The sequence below is a fragment of the Salminus brasiliensis genome, chromosome 9 (assembly GCF_030463535.1).
Source record: "Salminus brasiliensis chromosome 9, fSalBra1.hap2, whole genome shotgun sequence".
Classification (NCBI taxonomy): Eukaryota; Metazoa; Chordata; class Actinopteri; order Characiformes; family Bryconidae; genus Salminus; species Salminus brasiliensis.
The window spans coordinates 41,319,417-41,341,158 of record NC_132886.1 but is presented as its reverse complement, the minus strand read 5'-3'; the positions used below and the strand labels follow the sequence as shown (position 1 = coordinate 41,341,158).

The 21,742-nt window shown below is 40.5% G+C and overlaps 1 long non-coding RNA gene across 1 annotated transcript in view; it reads right to left on the bottom strand.

Annotated features, from left to right (window-relative positions):
• LOC140562674 (uncharacterized) overlaps positions 1–21,742 on the bottom strand; it is a 59,402-nt gene that overhangs the window by 29,430 nt on the left and 8,230 nt on the right. The window contains exon 3 of the long non-coding RNA XR_011980167.1: positions 763–991. This is a non-coding gene — a long non-coding RNA (uncharacterized lncRNA). The remainder of the gene's footprint in view (positions 1–762; positions 992–21,742) is intronic.

Below are 21,742 nucleotides of genomic sequence, written 5' to 3'. Positions count from 1 at the left end.
TTCACTTTAGTCCAATTCAGTTCACTTTAGTCCAATTCAGTTCACTTTAGTCCAATTCAGTTCACTTTAGTCCAATTCAGTTCATTTCATTTCAGTTCAATTCAGTTCAATTCAGTCAAATCCCCACTGTCAATGTCCCACCATTTCAACACAGTTCATTCCAGCAGAGTCCAATTTAATTTAATTCAGCCCAACTTAATTCAATACCACTGAGTTTAATATAGTTTATTTCAGGTATAGTTCAGATCAGTCTATTCCAACACAACTCATTCCAGTTCAGTCCAATTCAACACATAATGTTCTACAGTAATTAAGGGTTTTCAGAAACCTCCATATAATGTGTGAGTTTCACGGCTGATGGGTGAGAGGTAACCCTGATACAGCATCTGCATAACGGCCATAAACACAAGAGTGGAGATCAGACGTGAGAGAATATAAACGAATCTGACGAACGAGACGCAGTTTAGCTTTAACGCTAGCGTCCAGAACACCCCCCCCCTATAGAGTTCAAATAATAGCCAGTCTCCTGTTTGACTTTCAATAACGGATCCCCTCAATCCCACCTTCCTCCCCACAGCCGGATCTTCTGGCCATTCACAGCGCTGAGAGGCGACAGGAGAACTGCAGCTCTTCTTAGCGGGCCAGTTTGCCCCGAGCACCCAGTTAATGAAAGTCTGGCACCAGTGTCTTTATTAAAAACGAGGAGAGAGAGAGAGAGAGAGAGAGAGAGAGAGAGAGAGAGAGAGAGACTGGTGGACTCACAGTGCTTCAGAGTGATCTGAAGGAATCCCCAAAACCAAACCCTGGGAGAGGCCGGAGGTGCAGCTGTGATTTGGTGGACGCAGCAGAGCATCCAAGCGTTGGCTCGTCATCAGGTGGTCACAGGTTTGGTACCACACGGTGATGCCACAGCCATCCGTCAGTGACAGGTGTTCTCCCTCTGCCCCATCCCTCAGTGTGGGTGGTGCGAGCCAGCGCGGGCGTCTGATACCTGGTGTAATAGAATTAGAATTATTAGAATTAGCGTGTTGACCTCCAGTGCTGTTGTGTCCAGTGCTTTGTTCTACACCGCTAAAGGTTTATCATGAACGTCCACATTAAGTTTTTAAAAACCTACCCATACTGTTCCACACCAGTTAACAATTTCAGACATTTTGACATAATGGTCTAGACCAATTAAGGGTTCTAAGAGCCTCCACATAATGAGCGCCATCAATTAGACAACTGCAGTGTCCTGCCCGAAATTATTAAAGTTTTTCTGACTCTGATTTCTGAACTATGAGATTTTTAAGAACCTCCACCCAATGTTCTACACCGATAACAGGTTTCCAATAACCTCCTCATAATGTCTTTACAAAATGTTTTACAACAATTAAGAATTTTTAAGAACCTCCACCAAGGAATATAAAGGGATCTGGAACAATGATTGTCACCAAATAAAGGTTTTAAGAACCTCCACATAAAGTTCTACTTAACTAAGAGTTTTAAGAACCTTCACATAAGAGTTTTAAAAACCTCCAGATAATGTTCTACATCAAATAAAAGTTTTAAGAACCTCCACATAATGTTCTACATCAAATAAAGTTTCAAGAACCTCCACATAACGTTCTACATCAAATAAAGTTTCAAGAACCTCCACATAATGTTCTACATCAAATAAAGTTTCAAGAACCTCCGCATAATGTTCTACATCAATTAAAGTTTCAAGAACCTCCGCATAATGTTCTACATCAATTAAAGGTTTCAAGAACCTCCAAATAATGTTCTACATCAATTAAAGGTTTCAAGAACCTCCGCATAATGTTCTACATCAATTAAAGTTTCAAGAACCTCCGCATAATGTTCTACATCAATTAAAGGTTTCAAGAACCTCCGCATAATGTTCTACATCAATTAAAGTTTCAAGAACCTCCGCATAATGTTCATCAATTAAAGGTTTCAAGAACCTCCACATAATGTTCTACATCAATTAAAGGTTTCAAGAACCTCCACATAATGTTCTACATCAATTAAAGGTTTCAAGAACCTCCACATAATGTTCTTCAGACCTCCACATAAGGCTCCAGACCAATAAACATGTTATGTTTCGGGAATCTCCACATAATGTTCTACATCAAATAAAAGTTTCAAGAACCCTCACATAATGTTCTACATTAACTAAGAGATTTAAGAACCTCCTCATAATGTTCTACACCCGTTAAGGCTGTTCTTCAGACCTCCACGTAATGCTTCAGACCAGTAAACATGTTATGTTTCGGGAAGCTTCACATAATGTTATACATCAAATAAAGTTTCAAGAACCTCCACATAATGTTCTACATCAACTAAGGTTTTTACAATAACCTCCATATAATGAGTCTGGATAATAAATGGGTCTGGAACAATGTTCGACACCAATTAAAGGTTTTCAAGAACCTCTATGTAAAGCTGCTCCAGACCAGCTAAGGCTGTTTTTACAGTTCAGGTTCTAGATATGACCTGTGTGTACTTTAGTTCAGTTCAATCATGTTCTAGATAACAGAGCAAGAGTTTTTATTTATTTATTTAAAGAATCTCCTCAATGTTCTATAATTTAAGGTTTTTAGTTTTTAAAGAACCTACACAAAATGTTCTACACCCAAAAGATTTTCTAAGCCTCCACATAAATGTATTACAGTAATTATGTTTTTTAAAGAACTTCCACATAATGTTCCTCACCAGTTAATGTTTTTTCAAGAACCTCCACATAATGTTTTACACTAATTATGGGCTTCCAAGAACCTCCACATAATGTTTTACACTAATTATGGGCTTCCAAGAACCTCCACATAATGTTCTACACTAATTATGGGCTGTCAAGAACCTCTACACAATGTTCTACCGTATTTAAGAATTCTCAAGAGCCTCCTAATAATGTTCTACACTAATGTTGGGCTTACAAGAACCTCCAAATAATGTTCTACACTAATGTTGGGCTTTTAAGAACCTCCACTATAATAATTATGCACATAATTCTACAATAATTATGGGCTTTCAGGAACCTCCACATAATGCTCTACACTAATTATGGGCTTCCAAGAACCTCCACATAATGTTCTATACTAATTATGGGCTTCCAAGAACCTCCACATAATGTTCTACAGTACTTAAGAATTCTCAAGAGCCTCCTCATAATGTTCTACACTAATATTGGGCTTTTAAGAACCTCCACTATAATAATTATGCATATAATTCTACAATAATTGTGGGCTTTCAGGAACCTCCACATAATGTTCTACAATAATTGTGGGCTTCCAGGAACCTCCACATATATGTTCTACAGTATTTGAGGATTTTCAAGATCCTCCACATCATTTTCTACACTTATCAAGGGCTTTCAAGAGCCTCCTTATAATGTTCTACAGTATTTAAGAATTCTCAGGAGCCTTCTAATAATGTTCTACACTAATTGTGGGCTTTTAAGAGCCTCTTCATAAAATTCTACAGTATTTAAGGATTTTAAAGAACCTCCACATAATGTTCTACACTAATGATGGGCTTTCAAGAACCTCCACATAATGTTCTACACTAATAATGGGCTTTCAAGAACCTCCACATAATGTTTTACACTAATGACGGGCTTTCAAGAACCTCCACATAATGTTTTACACTAATGACGGGCTTTCAAGAACCTCCACATAATGTTCTACACTAATAATGGGCTTTCAAGAACCTCCACATAATGTTTTACACTAATGACGGGCTTTCAAGAACCTCCACATAATGTTTTACACTAATGACGGGCTTTCAAGAACCTCCACATAATGTTTTACACTAATGACGGGCTTTCAAGAACCTCCACATAATGTTCTACAGTATTTAAAAATTCTCAGGAGCCTCCTCACGATGTTCTACACTAACTATAAGCTTTCAAGAGCCTCCATATAATGTTCTAACTCCTGTGGAAAACTAAAGACCTGACCAGGCCGGTGTTGGCTGGCTGACTGCGCTACTGAGGGAAGGGTGTATTACTGAGCATATTTGAGCTCAGGGTTAAATCAGTTCCACACACTCGTCCCCTGAGATTCATGAGGCATCTTAGGGACTTAGCATAAGGGCCCCACCAGCGCTATAAACCTCTGACACTCTTAAACAGCGCCGGCTCATTAACACCCAGGAGTCGCTCGTCCTCTGCTGCAGAACCGTGTGTTGACAGGTAGAAAACCAAACGACGTGGGTTATGGAACGACAGAGAAGGTTCTCAGTTATCCTGAACAAAGGACCTCCGACAAACACAGAATTAGCGCTGTGGCCCTTCGATAAGAGCGAGCGCAGCTTAAACACACAAACAGTGCCCACTATCAATTTCACGTCTGACCTGCTGCCGACACACAGCGAGCGAGAGAGCGCCGGCCTGCAGACCAAACAGGGCCTGGGCTAGAGTATCACATTATCTCCCATCAATTAGAGCCTAAAGAGGATTAACCTCCAGAGCTGAGGGGCTGAGAGTGGGTTAGCAGGCCTCGGCCCGCAGAGTGGCAGGGGTCACTCCGGACCCTCATTAACCACGACCCCTTTTCTTTCTTCCCATACAGCTCTCTTTCACTCCCCGCTGCTCTCATTTGTCCGCTGGTTTAATAGAGAAAACACACAGAAAGCACACCGAATCCGGACAGACCGAAAACAGACGGCGAAAGACACATCCTATGACAAAAGTATTGGGACATCTGTTCATTCATTGTTTCTTCAGAAATCAAGGGTAATAAAATTCTGCTTTTGTTGGAGTAACTGTCTCTACTGTCCAGGGAAGAAGGCTGTCTACTAGATTTTGGAGGAGCATTGCTGTGAGGATTTGATTGCATTCAGCAACAGGAGCACACCACCTCATCCCCAACTCCACAACTCATCCCATCCAAAAGTACTGGATGGAGCTCCACCACCATCATTCCAGAGAACACAGCTCTTCCACTGCTCCACAGCTCCTCAATGCTGGGGGGCTTTATACCCCTCTAGCCCTCGCCTGGCATTAGGCAGCATGGCGCCAATAGGTTTCACAATGTTGATCTGCTCCAGTGGGTCCTATTCTATTGGCAGTATTTCTCTCCAGGGACTAGACAAGCTGTGTGTGCATTTTCATGCAATGGGTTTATTATAGGTGGTGTCCACAAACGTTTGGACATACAGTTGTTAATGAGATGTGAGTATTACTCAGAGGTGTTCAGGTTAATGGGTGGTGTAAGTGGGTGGTGTAAGGGCAGATAGGTTAGGAAGCTCCTCAGACTTGTGATCTCTGTCAGAAACAGAGCAGCAGAGAGAGAGAGGCATATATATTAGCTGATTAGCTGTGCTGTGTGTTGTGTACTGGTGTGTGCTGGTGTGTGCTGGTGTGTACTGGTGTGTACTGGTGTGTACTGGTGTAGACCAGGTAAGAGTGAGTTGGCGAGATTTCAGGCACTCAGTGTTTCTCACATTTCTCCAGTAATAAGGGCAGGAGCATCTGAGCTGCTGCTGCTAGCAGCACTAGCTTATCATATCAAATAACCCTCAGAAACAGAAGAACACTCCTCTTAATGAACCCTTACAACACAAGACCTGTATGTGCAGTGTCAGTACATACTGGATAATCCATAGAATACACTGAATAACTCATAGCGGATACTGAATCATTCATAGTGGATACTGAATCATTCATAGTAGATACTAAACGGTTCATAGTAGATACTGAATGGTTCATAGTGGATACTGAATCATTCATAGTGGATACTGAATCATTCATAGTAGATACTGAATCATTCATAGTGCATACTGAATCATTCATAGTACATACTGAATGATTCTAAGTGCATACTGAATCATTAATAGCAGATACGGAATCATTCAAACTAGATACGGAATCATTCAAACTAGATACTGAATGATTCATAGTAGACACTGAATGATTCATAGTAGACACTGAATGATTCATAGTAGATACTGAATGATTCATAGTAGATACTGAATCATTCATAGTAGATACTGAATCATTCATAGTGCATACTGAATCATTCATAGTGCATACTGAATCATTTAAGTGGATACTGAAAAATTACAGTGGATACTGAATCATTCATAGTGGATACTGAATCAATTACAGTGGATATTGAATGATTCATGGTAGACACTGAAGTATTCATAGTGGATGATGCCGAATCATTTACAGTAAACATTAAATAATTCATAGTGGATACTGAATCATTCATAGCGGCTACTGAATCATTAATAGCAGATACGGAATCATTCATAGCGGATACTAAATTATTCATAGTGGATACTGAATCATTCATAGTAGATACTGAATCATTCAAACTAGATACTGAATCATTCCTAGCAGATACTGAATCATTCATAGCAGATACTGAATTATTTATAGCAGATACTGAATCATTCATAGTAGATACTGAATGATTTATAGTAGATACTGAATAATTCATAGTAGATACTGAATCATTCATAGTGCATACTGAATCATTCATAGTACATACTGAATGATTCATAGTGGATACTGAATCAATTACAGTGGATATTGAATGATTCATGGTAGACACTGAAGTATTCATAGTGGATGATGCTGAATCATTTACAGTAAACATTGAATAATTCATACTGGATACTGAATCATTTGTAGCGAATACGTAATAATATGTACTAAATACAGAATAATTCATAGTGGAATGAAAAGCCTGGCTCTCAGGTGTTTAGTAGAAGATCTCCAGGCCTGGTCTTGTAGTCCAGGTCTATTTGGGGAACGTGTACGGTGGTTCAGGGTTGAGGTGGGATGTGTGGTATCTGATGCTTTAATGTCCTTATCCATGTCTCAGAGTAAAATCGCGGTCCCTCAGAAAGTTGTTTACCATCACATTTCACACTAAAAGCGGCAGAAGAATTCTGTAATGCTAATGACGGCTAGCTGCTCCAAGGCCGAGCAGGAGGACATCAGTGTGAGGAGTGGTAATTACACAGGTCAGGAATCTGCTCTGCTGGTGTCACTGCAGAATTTCACCTCACCTCACCTCCAGGGTAATCGTGTCCGTGTTCTTTCGGGTTCTCAGTCTAACTTCTGAACGTGCGGCTGATGTTTCAGATGTGCAGGGCACTGATTGATTAGACGATCGATTAGATTTGGGCTGTGTGTTTTCAGGATTCAGAGAGGCAGTACACACACTTACAAACAGCAGCTAAAATAAGAGCAGAGCCAGTTAGCTGTTTGCTTTCTGCCAGCTCTGTCAGACACATCAGTATCACCCACAGCTTCACTGAAGGCATTATAACCCACTCACAGCAACATCTACACCCATAAATAAAGGTGCCAGCAAGAGTTCTCTTTGGGGTACTGTCATAGAAGAACCACTTTTGGTTATCTGCAGAACCTTTTAATAGATGGGTGTTCTGAATGAGGTGAACGTGTGCAAGTTTCTAAACTACCACGGTGGTCTACACCACGTTCTACCACCAATTAACTCCATGACGTTCTACGCCAAAGTGAGGTTTCCAAGACCTTTAACATAAAGTTCTATCAGTTAAGAGTTTTCAGAACCCAAAATGTGTAATTAAGGGAACCTCCATATTATGTTCTACACTAAGTAAAGGTTTTCTAGACCAATTAAAAGTATTAAGGAACCTGTATATAAATGTTCTATACAGATAAAAGGTATTTCAAAACCTTCACATAATGTTCTACATCAATAAACAGTCATCCAAGAACCTCCACATAATGTTCTACACCAATAAACAGTGATTCAAGAACCTTCACATAATGTTCTACACCAATAAACAGTGATTCAAGAACCTCCACATAAAGTTCTACACCAATAAACAGTGATTCAAGAACCTCCACATAATGTTCTACACCAATAAACAGTGATTCAAGAACCTCCACATAATGTTCTACACCAATAATCAGTCATTAAATAACCTCCACATAAACAGTCATTAAAGAACCTCCACATAATGTTCTACACCAATAAACAGTCATTAAAGAACCTCCACATAATGTTCTATACCAATAAACAGTCATTAAAGAACCTTCACATAATGTTCTATACCAATAAACAGTGATTCAAGAACCTCCACATAATGTTCTACACCAATAATCGGTCATTAAATAACCTCCACATAAACAGTCATTAAAGAACCTCCACATAATGTTCTACACCAATAAACAGTCATTAAAGAACCTCCACATAAATGTTCTAAGTAAAGTTTTCTAGACCAATTAAAAGTGTTAAGGAACCTGTACATAATGTTCTATACATATGAAAGGTATTTCAAAACCCCCACATAATGTTCTACACCAATAAACAGTGATTCAAGAACCTCCACATAATGTTCTACACCAATAAACAGTGATTCAAGAACCTCCACATAATGTTCTACACCAATAATCAGTCATTAAATAACCTCCACATAAACAGTCATTAAAGAACCTCCACATAATGTTCTACACCAATAAACAGTCATTAAAGAACCTCCACATAATGTTCTATACCAATAAACAGTCATTAAAGAACCTTCACATAATGTTCTATACCAATAAACAGTGATTCAAGAACCTCCACATAATGTTCTACACCAATAATCGGTCATTAAATAACCTCCACATAAACAGTCATTAAAGAACCTCCACATAATGTTCTACACCAATAAACAGTCATTAAAGAACCTCCACATAAATGTTCTAAGTAAAGTTTTCTAGACCAATTAAAAGTGTTAAGGAACCTGTACATAATGTTCTATACATATGAAAGGTATTTCAAAACCCCCACATAATGTTCTACACCAATAAACAGTGATTCAAGAACCTCCACATAATGTTCTACACCAATAAACAGTCATTCAAGAACCTCCACATAATGTTCTACACCAATAAACAGTGATTCAGGAACCTCCACATAAATGTTCTAATGTTCTAAGTAAAGGTTTTCTAGACCAACTAAAAGTGTTAAGGAACCAGTAGATAATGCTCTATACAAATTAAACATTTTCCAAAACCTCCATATAATGCACCACACTAATAAATGGTATTACAAGAACCTCCACATAATGTTCTACATCCATTAAGAGTTCTAAGGACTAGAATGTTCATATAGTGCCCCAAACCTCCACATAGTGTTCCAGTTTATCAAGATCCTCCACAAGACTTTCAACACCAATTCAGGATTTTCAAAAACCTCCACATAGTGTTATAGACTAATGTGGGGGTCCAAGACTTGAAGGGTAATAAAGGGTTTTCAGGAACCTCCACATTATGTTCTACACCAATTAAGAGCTTTTTTTGGAAAACACTACATAATGTTGTACACCACTTTTGTGCTTTCCACAAGCTTCAGTACAATGGCCTACGAATTAAAGATTTTTAAGAACCTCCAGATAATGTTCTGCACTAATTAAGAGCTTCAAGAATGTTCACATGCTGTTCTACAGCAGTGTGGGGTTTCCACCACCTGCAGCGTAACGTTCTACTCTAATTAGGAGGCTTTATATTTAAGTCAAATACTGGACTTTTAGTAATAAGAGTATCTGCATTATCCCAACCCGAACTCCAACATCATACTCTGCTATTAATATTGGCAGATTATATGAGAACATCCTGCTCCCTCAGACGCTCCTCCTCCTCCTCCTCCTCCTCCTCCTCACTCTTTCAGCAAAGTCCTTCAACTTTCTGGAAGAGCAGTTCTGCTTTAGTAATTCTGCTCTGACTTCCATCTCCGAGCGTTCCTGCTGAATCCTGCAGCCGTCGGCACACTGAGGATTTTTACACTGCTGCTTTCATCAACAGCATCTGCATCACACACAGCCACCACACTGTGATTGTTTTCAGGAACCTCCACATGATGTTCTACATAAATCTGCGGATTCCAAGAACCTCCAGTACAATGTCACAACGCCAATGAAGAGTTTTCAGAACCTAAACCTAATATTCTACAACAATTACAGGTTTCCAAGAACCTCCACCCAACTTTCAATACCAATTATGGGTTTCCAAGAACCACTACCCTCTGTTCTATTCCGATTACGGTGTTTCCAAGAACCTCCACCTAATTTTCTATACCAATTACGAGTTTCCAAGGACCTCCACCCAATGTTGTACACCAATTACAGGTTGCCTAGAACTTCCACCCAATGTTGTACACCAATTACAGGTTTCCAAGAACTTCCACCCAATGTTCTATACCAACTAAGGGTTTTTAAGAAACGACACAATGTTGTACACCAATTACAGGTTGCCTAGAACTTCCACCCAATGTAGTACACCAATTACAGGTTTCCAAGACCTCCACCCAATGTTGTACACCAATTACAGGTTGCCTGGAACCTCCACCCAATGTAGTACACCAATTACAGGTTGCCTAGAACCTCCACCCAATGTAGTACACCAATTACAGGTTTCCCAGGACCTCCACCCAATGTAGTACACCAATTACAGGTTTCCAAGAACCTCCACCCCATGTTCTATATCAAGTGAGGGTTGTCAAGAAACTACAAATAATGCTCTACACCAATTGAGGGTTGTCAGGACCTTCAGCAAGTTCTACCAAGTAAATGCTTCCAAGAACCTCCACCAAAAGTTTTATACCAAATAAGGGTTTTTAGGAACCTGCACATAATGTTCTATACCAATAAAAGTTTCTTTTTCAGGAACGTCCACTTTTCCAATTAAGACCTTTCAAGAACCTCCATATTATGTTCTACAGCAATGTGGGCTTATCTGGAGCCTCCAGATAATGTTTTCATATTAATTAAGCATTCCCAGTAATCTCCACAGAATGTCCTACACCAATTTAATACGTCCAAGACTGAGGAAGACCATCAGTGAGTGACCGAATGAAGACACACTGCTTAAGAACCACAGTGGCTCCTTATCGGCCGGCCCGAACAGGAGTCAGTGGATGGGAAATTGTGTTCATGTGATGGAAAACGAGCCGTACTGGAGCGACTGGAGCGATAAGACTGCTCATCAGCAGTTAAACCGCTAAAGCCGAGGCACCAGACTGCTCTCGTATCTGCTGCTCAGGCTAATTAAAAGCCCATTAGGAGATCAGCTGCTGCGCTAACGACTGCAGAGCATGAGTGAGAGAGAGAGAGAGCGAGAGACAGTGAGAGACAGTGGTGAAAGATGGACGGATGAAGAGCGAATCAGATTACAGTTAGATTATTTTTGGGCTCTAAAAAAAGAGTGCCGGCCTTTACTGACCCCTGGCCTCCACTTTTTCAATATCAATATTAACACCTTAATTATGATAACGATAATAAGCACACTGATTATTTTACATTACAGTTTCAACACACTGCACCTTTAAAACCGATATATGGAAATGAGCTCTGTTCTGATTGGCTGCCTTGTATTGCGCCGACCTGAAACGCTCTTTATAACTTCTGTGTTGGTGGGCGTGGCTAAACCAGTGGCTGAATCGTTGGATATATGGAAATGTGTTGGTAATTAATTTCAAACAGGCTGAGGTATACTGTTCAACCAGTAAGACACCAGCACCACACCAGTATAAACCAGCATGGTCAACGCTGGCATACTGGCCAACAAGCATCGGACCAGTTTAAACGAGTATATGCTGTGTCCTGAACACTGGTGTACAGGTCAGTCAGTACCACACCACTATGAATCAGCTTATGCTGAGTTTTAAACACAGGTATACTGGTCAACCAGTACCACACCAGTATAACCCAGCATCTGAGCTCATGTAGCTATATTTAGAACCTGTCAGTGTAATGAACCAGAGTCTGTGTTCACATCAGACTGAGATCAGCTGCTTTTCCTCTGATTCTCTAAACTCACATCTCTATTCTGAATTCTGTCAGTTTATCTTACAGTGTTACATCAGACAGTGAAGAGAGTGAGAGCAGAGCGCTCCCATCCCATCGCCAGAGCCCAAACACAAATCTGCTGAATAGCAGAACCCGTTAGCCATCAGACCTCAATAAACCATCTGAAGACCTCACCATACCTGATCCAAAACAGCTCCTTTACAAGACTATGCAATAGGACTAGACAATAACATTAATATCCAGTATGAAGCTCTAATAGCATTAATATCCAGTATGAAGTTCTGATAAGATTAATATCCAGTATGAAGTTCTGATAAGATTAATATCCAGTATGAAGCTCTGATAACATTAAAATCCAGTATGAAGCTCTAATAACATTAAAATCCAGTATGAAGCTCTAATAACATTAAAATCCAGTATGAAGCTCTAATAACATTAATATCCAGTATGAAGCTCTAATAGCATTAATATCCAGTATGAAGCTCTGATAAGATTAATATCCAGTATGAAGCTCTAATAGCATTAATATCCAGTATGAAGCTCTAATAGCATTAATATCCAGTATGAAGCTCTAATAGCATTAATATCCAGTATGAAGCTCTGATAAGATTAATATCCAGTATGAAGCTCTAATATCATTCATATCCAGTATGAAGTTCTAATAACATTAATATCCAGTATGAAGCTCTAATAACATTAATATCCAGTATGAAGTTCTAATAACATTAATATCCAGTATGAAGCTCTAATATCATTAATATCCAGTATGAAGCTCTAATGTCATTCATATCCAGTATGAAGTTCTAATGTCATTCATATCCAGTATGAAGTTCTAATAACATTAATATCCAGTATGAAGCTCTAATATCATTAATATCCAGTATGAAGCTCTAATAACATTAATATCCAGTATGAAGCTCTAATAGCATTAATATCCAGTATGAAGTTCTAATAGCATTAATATCCAGTATGAAGCTCTAATAACATTAATATTCAGTATGAAGTTCTGATAAGATTAATATCCAGTATGAAGCTCTAATAGCATTAATATCCAGTATGAAGTTCTAATAGCATTAATATCCAGTATGAAGCTCTAATAACATTAATATCCAGTATAAAGCGCTAATAACATTAATATCCAGTATGAAGCTCTAATATCATTCATATCCAGTATGAAGTTCTGATGAGATTAATATCCAGTATGAAGTTCTAATAGCATTAATATCCAGTATGAAGTTCTAATAACATTAATGTCCAGTATGAAGCTCTAATATCATTCATATCCAATATGAAGTTCTAATATCATTCATATCCAGTATGAAGCTCTAATAACATTAATATCCAGTATGAAGCTCTAATAACATTAATATCCAGTATGAAGCTCTAATATCATTCATATCCAGTATGAAGCTCTAATAACATTAATATCCAGTATGAAGCTCTAATAGCATTAATATCCAGTATGAAGTTCTAATAGCATTAATATCCAGTATGAAGCTCTAATAACATTAATATTCAGTATGAAGTTCTGATAAGATTAATATCCAGTATGAAGCTCTAATATCATTCATATCCAGTATGAAGCTCTAATAGCATTAATATCCAGTATGAAGTTCTAATAACATTAATATCCAGTATGAAGCTCTAATAACATTAATATCCAGTATGAAGCTCTAATAACATTAATATCCAGTATGAAGCTCTAATATCATTCATATCCAGTATGAAGCTCTAATAACATTAATATTCAGTATGAAGTTCTGATAAGATTAATATCCAGTATGAAGCTCTAATATCATTAATATCCAGTATGAAGCTCTAATAGCATTAATATCCAGTATGAAGTTCTAATAACATTAATATCCAGTATGAAGCTCTAATAACATTAATATCCAGTATGAAGCTCTAATAACATTAATATCCAGTATGAAGTTCTGATGAGATTAATATCCAGTATGAATTTCTAATAACATTAATATCCAGTATGAAGCTCTAATATCATTCATATCCAGTATAAAGTTCTAATAGCATTAATATCCAGTATGAAGCTCTAATAGCATTAATATCCAGTATGAAGCTCTAATAACATTAATATCCAGTATGAAGTTCTAATAACATTAATATCCAGTATGAAGTTCTAATAACATTAATATCCAGTATGAATTCTGAATAATAGCAGCAATCTGAATGTTTTCTCTTATCTCGTAAATCTCATGAACATGTTCTCCACAGCCCACTTTCCTCCTCTCCAGCTCAGAGGGTCGGGGAACAGGAGGGTGAGTGGCGGAGCTGCTGGAACAGCACCGTTTGAAATGTTCAAGGTTGGCCCCGACCCTGACTCTCATCTGGCGGACCCACACAGCAGAGCATGGTGTCCTGTCTGAAGGCGGCCGCAGCAGGTCTGCAAAACAGCACTGAGTAGATGCTGGTGAACCTGAGGGGTTAGCAGGAGAGCGTGCAGCTCGGTGGAACCGCCAATAAGACAGCTCGACACCAAACAGCACAGCAACAACATTCAAACCAGAGGAAAACAAAAGGCCTGATGCCCAAGCAGCAAACGCCGTGTCAGGGCCGGCTGCAGAAGCTGCTCTAATTTGTGGCACGCTGGCCCAGGCAAGGAGGCAGGGGGCACCAGAGTGACGGCATAACCTACAGGCCCTCTACCACGACCCCGCCGGCCAGGAAAATCCAACTGTGAATATGTGGGATTTCATTTAGGCCAGTTAACTAGAGCTTTCCAGCAAATCCTACATAGTAACAAAAGTTTGGACACCCCTGGGATATATTCTTTTGACAAGGTCTCAGGCCTCGATTAGCAAGTCAGGCCCGAGGCAGGTCACCAACTGTAATTAGGAACTGTCCGCTGAAGCAAATTTCCAGGCCTCAAAATCTCTGGCTCTGCAAACTAACACTCATCAACCGTGGGCTGATTGGACAGATCTGCCAATGAAAGTAATTATATATATAATTATAAAGGAATGGCAGTACAGGGGGGCTGTAGGGGTCAAGGTCAAGATGAGAACAGCAGCAGTGCATATGCTGGTAAGACAGGCAAATCAACAACAGGTGGCGGGGTGGTCCAGGTTTGGACCCAGGTTAGGCACAGTCATATCCGGACCAGGACCTATAACTACAAACTTAGGCCTACCTGAGACCCCCACCAGCCACAGCATCCTAACTGTGGTGGATACCCGTGTGCCCCCGCTGTCCACTTTTCTTAAAAAAATAATCATATATGGTCACCCTAGCATTTGAATCAACTGTTCTTAAGATGATGACCAATCTGCACACGTTCAACCGGGTGTGTCCAGACTTTTGACTGGACTGCTACAGTAACTACAAGGCTGCTTCAATATACAGGATTCTGGCATCGCTCTAGAGCGCCCTCTAGAATCTATGCAGTCACATTTTGCTGGAATGGACTTGGCGGAACAGAAACAGGCCAGGCTCCTCATTAACTGGCTCTGGTTCAGCATGCTGTATTGCTGAGCAAATGTACAATACTTGGTCAAAAGTATTGGGACACCTGCTCGTTTATGGTTTCTTCTGAAACCAAGGATATTTAAAAGAGCTGATCCAGCTTCTGTTGGAGTAACTGTCTCTACTATCCAGAGAAGAAGACTTTCAATTAGATTTTGGAGTAGGAGCATTGCTGTGAGGATTTGATTGCATTCAGATTTGATTTGCATTCTTCCACAGCTCAATGCTGGGGGGTTTTATACCCCTCTAGCCCACGCCTGGCATTAGGCATGGCTATAGGCAATAGGTGCAACGTAAAGCAGCTAAATGCATTCTTAAGAAGGGGTGTCCACAAACATTTGGACACTGTAGTTTACTGATCAGAGAGACAGAAAGAGTAGATAGTAGATAGTAAACAGTAAACGGCAAAGACACACACACACACACGCTACAGCAGTGTCATGTAGTAAAGGCATGTCATGCAAGCAGGGCTGTGAGAACAGCGTGGGTTTTCCAGCATGAGTCAGCAGATTCTGCAGAAAACAGAAGCGCTTCAGTGGACGCTTCTGGCCATTAGCCCTCTCATTTTAATAGCCAGTACAGAGGAGAACGGTGAGCCTGCCACTGGAGAACACACCACTCAGAGGAACCAAGCAGCGCAAGCGTCTCGGATGAGTCTTCCCAAAGTTCGCCTGGTACCAGAAGTTGCCCAAAGTTCCCCAAAACCTGAGCTGAGTGAATCGAAATATAAATAAATAAATCAAAGCTCCTCTCCACAGCAACCGCTCTCAGAAGCGTTCCTCAACTTCTCAGCCCGGCATAATTCCACCCTCTCCACACACCTTCAAACCACAGCCACCAGATTCTCCGCGAATCCCAGCGTTCTCCCTTTTCTTCTGCTTTTTCAAACCGCTGATTCGCCCAGATCCCGCTTCTTATTCCCATCTTTTTCATCCCTGTTCACAGCGGCCCGTTTTTAAACCTCTCCCAGCGCGACACCGAACCTCGGCTTCTCCCAACACGCGTCTTGTCATCTCTTCCGTCTCGCCAATCCTCAGTTGATAACTCGGGCAGATCTGAAGCTCCGGCCTCTCCCAGGCCTTCCATCGCTGCTACGTAAACGTGGCCGGTGACCGCTCTGTGATGACCAGAACAAGTAGAACGTCCAGAACCTCCAGGTCAATATCAGAGTGTTCTTTGTTTGCAATGCAGACCATAACTACTGTACAATAATAATAATAATAATAATAATAAAAATAATAATAAAAAAAACATTGAATTTAAGAAAATTCACAGTTTAAGAGGCTACATGTACATACAGTAGAGTGGGCGGGGCTAAACTTCTGTTGAATAAATAACTCAAAATATGTGTGTAGTTTCCATATATATATATAAAGTTCAACAGGGTATTTTTCCCCAAAGTCTTGGGGATCACCAAGATGTTTTCTGGCTGAGATGAGCCTTTCTGCTGTTTTCTCCATGTTTGGCCGGACTTTTGTGACCTTGTGGATAAGTCGGCGCTGCGCTATATCATATATCATATATATATGTACATTTTCCAGGTTTTTCTAATTTTTTATATCTTTGTCCTAAATATATTAATATTTTATAGAGTGCTTATTTGATAGTGTTTATTATTTTATTCATATTTTATAGAATGTTTATTATATTTAGATTTTACAGAATGTTAATTTTATAGTTTATAATTTTATTCATGTTAAAGTGTTTATAATTTTTTACATATTTTAGAGTGTTTATTATTTTATTAATATTTAAAGTGTTTATTATTTTACTTATATTTTAGAGTGTTTATGTTTTGATATTTTATAGTGTTTTATTTTATTTATATTTTGTTTATTATTTTATTAATATTTTATAGTGTGTTTATTATTTTATTCATATTTTATAGCGTGTTTATTATTCCTACATGAACGGTTGCAACTGTAATAACTGCAATTTCCCTCCTGGGATCAATAAAGTATTCCTGATTCTGATTTTCTCCTCCTGTAGAGTTGACCCTTTGGAGATACAAGGTTTCCGATCATGAGCGTCCCACTGTGCGAGCGGCCTGCGCTGAGCTTCAGTTCGGTGTGCTCCGGTTGGGTAGAAGCCACCCATTGGTTCAGAGTCTCTGGTGCCGTGGCGAACAATGCAGTGGGTTGTTCTTCTGGGCAGCGCTGCCTAACCCCACATGCCACTACTTTGCTCTCTGCCAGCTCCTCTTTGGCTGCCGGTCTGCTCATACGGCTGCGGCAGCCAAACACTCCGGTTCCGGCGCTGCCAGCAGAACCCCCGAGAATTAAACAGCACTTTGCATCTTCTCTTGAGTAAAGTGGACTCCTCGATGCGGACAAACTCCCTTCTGGTATCTCTTCGTTCTTCACGGCTCTGTGTTTGAAACTGACCCACTCTGGCGTCGGTTGCCATGACTACAACACCGATACAGCCCATAATTTATCTTCTATCCAAACCCACCAGTGTTATATGGGATGATGATGATGATGATGAAGATGATTATGGTAAAACAGTGTATACAGTTTTCTTTAGGGACTACTTTCTGTAGCTGCACTACACCCTAAAGGCAGCATGTATCCCTCCACCATTGTAATGATCTGATTTTAAAAGCAGGTTCTAGAGCCGAACTCTTCTCAGAACTCTGGTAGAACCGTGTCTCAGGCATCAGGCAGCGTCTTCATCACCATTAGAGCTTCAGACGTCTGCTTCCCTTCACCTCCACTGTAGAACTCCAGTCGGGGTAGTTTCACACCAAACCCACCAAACCCCGAGGTTTTTGCGTGGCAGTAAGTGTGTGTAACCTCCACTCAGCTGAAAGCTCTGCAGCCGAACTGTGCAGTGTGATCCTCCAGTCTGCGGTAATGAAGGAATGCAGACGGAGAGTTTAATGGGGTTTGTCAGTCCTTTTCTACATGTAGGTCACCGTTTCTTTGAGTTTACCCCACGCTGGAGCTGTGGTGCGTTACTGTACGCACCTCAGCACAATGCAGCATCCCTTCAGCCCTGATTTACAGGACCCACCAAATTGCTCCTCGCAGCCGGTGCAGCGAGTACGGTCCAGATTCCAACAGCTAACGGTGGTCCTTTTTAGGAACAGTGCCCGAATGGTCCCCATGGTGCCGCCAAAACAGCTCTGACATCGAGGCATGGACTCCGCAAGACCTCTGGAGGTGTCCTGCTGTGGTATCTGGAACACCAAGACTAACGTTAGCAGCAGATCCTTTAAGAAGTCCTGTAGGTTATAATGGGGGACCTTCATTAGCATTATTAGCCCAATTGGGGGCCAGAGGATGTCCTTTCTGGAAGCTCTTTTGGTAGGCACTGACCACGGCATACCAGAAACACCCACAAGACCTGCCTGGTGTTTTGGAGATGTTCTGTCCCAGTCTTTTATCTAGATCACCACAGTTTGGTTCTTGTCAAAGTGTCCTTCAAGTGACCTTCATCACCTTCATCACTTTCAGGAACTGACCGTTCACTTGTGCCTAATATGTAGATCCACCCCTCGACAGACAGGAGCCACTGGACCCAGATCCTCAGGTCCTCAGTTAAACTCCACACACTGCATCCTTTTAGCATGTTAGCAGCTAAACCACCACCACTCTTAGCATTAGCATTCTGCGTGCCTGCCTCTTTCCCTGTTCCCTAACTGCTGGTGTGTATTGTAAGCGAACGTCCAGGCCCCCCTCCCCGGCCCGGTCATTCTCGGGCTGTGTCTGAAAAGCAGTCCATCTCTGTGGTTGTAATTCGGCGGATTCCTGCGGAGTCGTTCCTCGTCCGAGCGAATCCGGCGGACTGTGGGCCGGTCAGCGCAGAGAGAGCGTCCTTACAGATGTTCCACAGCCTGAGAACACGGCTAGATTTCACGGCCAACGAGACTCAAGAGAGTGAGGAGTCTTCTAGAACGTTCTGTACCTGAACCACTGGAGCTCTAAACTTCTGGAAGCTGAGCCACAAATCCCACTTCACCAAAACACACACACACACACACACACACACACACACACACACTTTGCCAAACTTTTCTTAGCGGGGCATCTCACCAACTTTCAGTAAAGCAGAAAGAGAGCAGAGGAGAGCGGCTTGTCCTCGCTGAGCCTAGTTTATGGACCGGTACCAGACTGTGGGATTTTGGAGTACTGGTTCTGAGGCCCATATCCAAACCTTACATCTGCACCTATAAGAGCCCTTATTCTATATATATATATATATACACACACACACACACACATATATATATATATATATATATATATATATATATATATATATATATATATATATATATATATATATGCTAACACGCAAAAATAGATTTTCCCTTATATGCAAAATATGAACCTTTTTAGTTGTTCGTTACATTATATGAACATTTTAGGATGAATGGACCAATGGAAATGCTCCAAAATGAAACTAAAATAAAATGCTACATTTAGAAGTTATACAAGGTTTTTGCATGACAGCAAGGATATATATATACATATATGTATAAATCGTGTATATATATGTTGCTTCGTCACAACAACGAAGTTCCAGATGAGTTGTTTTAGCAGCTTAGACTGTACCGGCCAGGGAGGGAACGGTACATTACAATATTTTAATCATGTTTACAAACTGTATCATATTCTATTTAGTAAGTATTTAAAGAAGAGGGCCCTACAACAGAACCCTGAGGCACTCCCTCTGTTCCATCTGTGTTTAGAGGTATTCTGAGGTATTTTCGGTGCACTTCAATAACGCGCTAGCTCAGAGAAAGTGCAGAACAGCAATTGTTTCAAAATAAAAACGTCTCCAAAATTCAATCAAACTGTGTGAATATCTGAGATCAGTGATTCAGTGATCGATCAATTACAATCAATAAATCAAGTTAATAACAACATCAGATGAATTCAGTTGAAGAAAAAAACAACTTTTGGATTTTACACTCTTACAATAACCTGCAGATTCTGCAAAACAAAAAGGGTTCTACTATCGTCACAAGTGGAACGGAGAACCTTTTTTAGGGGTTGTACGGTGATTAAGGCCATAAACAACTATTGAAAGATGCAGTTTTACTCCAATATCCAGCCTGAATCCAAAAGAACAGCATGGGAATAAAAAAAGAGCTGGGAAAGTAAACAGGCCGTGATTCGCTGCCCCGCCTCTGCAGCAACCCGATTGGTGAGCTGGGGAAAGCGGAGACACCTTTGCTGTGAAGTGTTCAGTTATGTACGAGCTCCAGCTGGCCCGGGATGAAACCCGGGCTCGCGTACCGGGGCTGCTGTGTTTCAGCGTAATTGAAAATAGAGAGTTGCCTTATATTCCACACCGCGACCTTGGTTTATCGACAGATGAATATCTGGGGCTGTGCTGGAAGTTCTGCCCATAACCCCTCTGTCATTATTCATCACACCGCTTCAGCTCACCCTTCCTTCTGGGAAAGCGGATTAAAAACAAACGTATATTATATTCCATCTTTAATATATTGAAAAAAAAATGGGAAAGGTGGGATTTCTGGACATTTCTAGCCTCCCTGCTTATTGAACATACTGCAGTGTGTAAATACTCCCAAACGGGACCAAGCAATTACAATTACGGCGCATTGTTATACACCTCAGTGCAAATTTACATGCAGCTGCTAATTAGCAATGCTAATCTTATTACTATTGCTTTACTTGTATGCATAATATGTTGATTGATCATTGATCTTGATTAAAAATCTGCTTTCACAGCCACAATACTAAAACAGTCCCATGTATCCTACTGATACTCTACTTCGTAACCCCTAGGAATACCTCAGGGTTCTATTCTAGGCCCCCTACACTTTATACACTTAGCATATAAGAGCAATATTGACAAACTGATGGTTAAATGTTGGCGAAATGGTCAAAATAAATCACAAAAGACTTTATCAACATATTTAAACATCTAGAGGACGTTTGAACATCTAATAGTCCCAAGCAACTCTACTTCATAACCCCTAGGAATACCTCAGGGTTATATTCTAGGACCCCTACACTTAATAGCAGAAGATCAGCTGCAGATGATCAGAACATGGTTGGAGAGGATTATTCTGGAGGAGTCTGTCTGATTTAAACCTCAGACGTTTAGTCTGGTCTGATCTTGATGAAGATCACCACCATGGCCAGATCCAGAGAGCTCTCTGAGGCCTTCAGAAAGAATGGTGATGTTGTAGAGGAGTCTGGGAAGGGGTTTAAACAGATCTCAGAACAGAAACAGAAATCAGCCGCTGTTCCACCGTCCACTAAATCATCTACAAGTGGATAAACTGACCAACATGACCAGGTCAGACCGTCCTAGCAAGTTCAGCCCAACAGCAGAACCTCAAGATGAGTCTAACATCTCATCAGGGTAGCAGGTAGAGCTCACCTCAGCTAAGGTCAGCAGTCTACCATCAGCCATCAAGGCAAGACTCTGATGGCCAGATGTCCAGAGAACACCTAGACCATGACCTAGACAGAGCTGGGACAGAACTGGAGACGGTCCTGTCCTC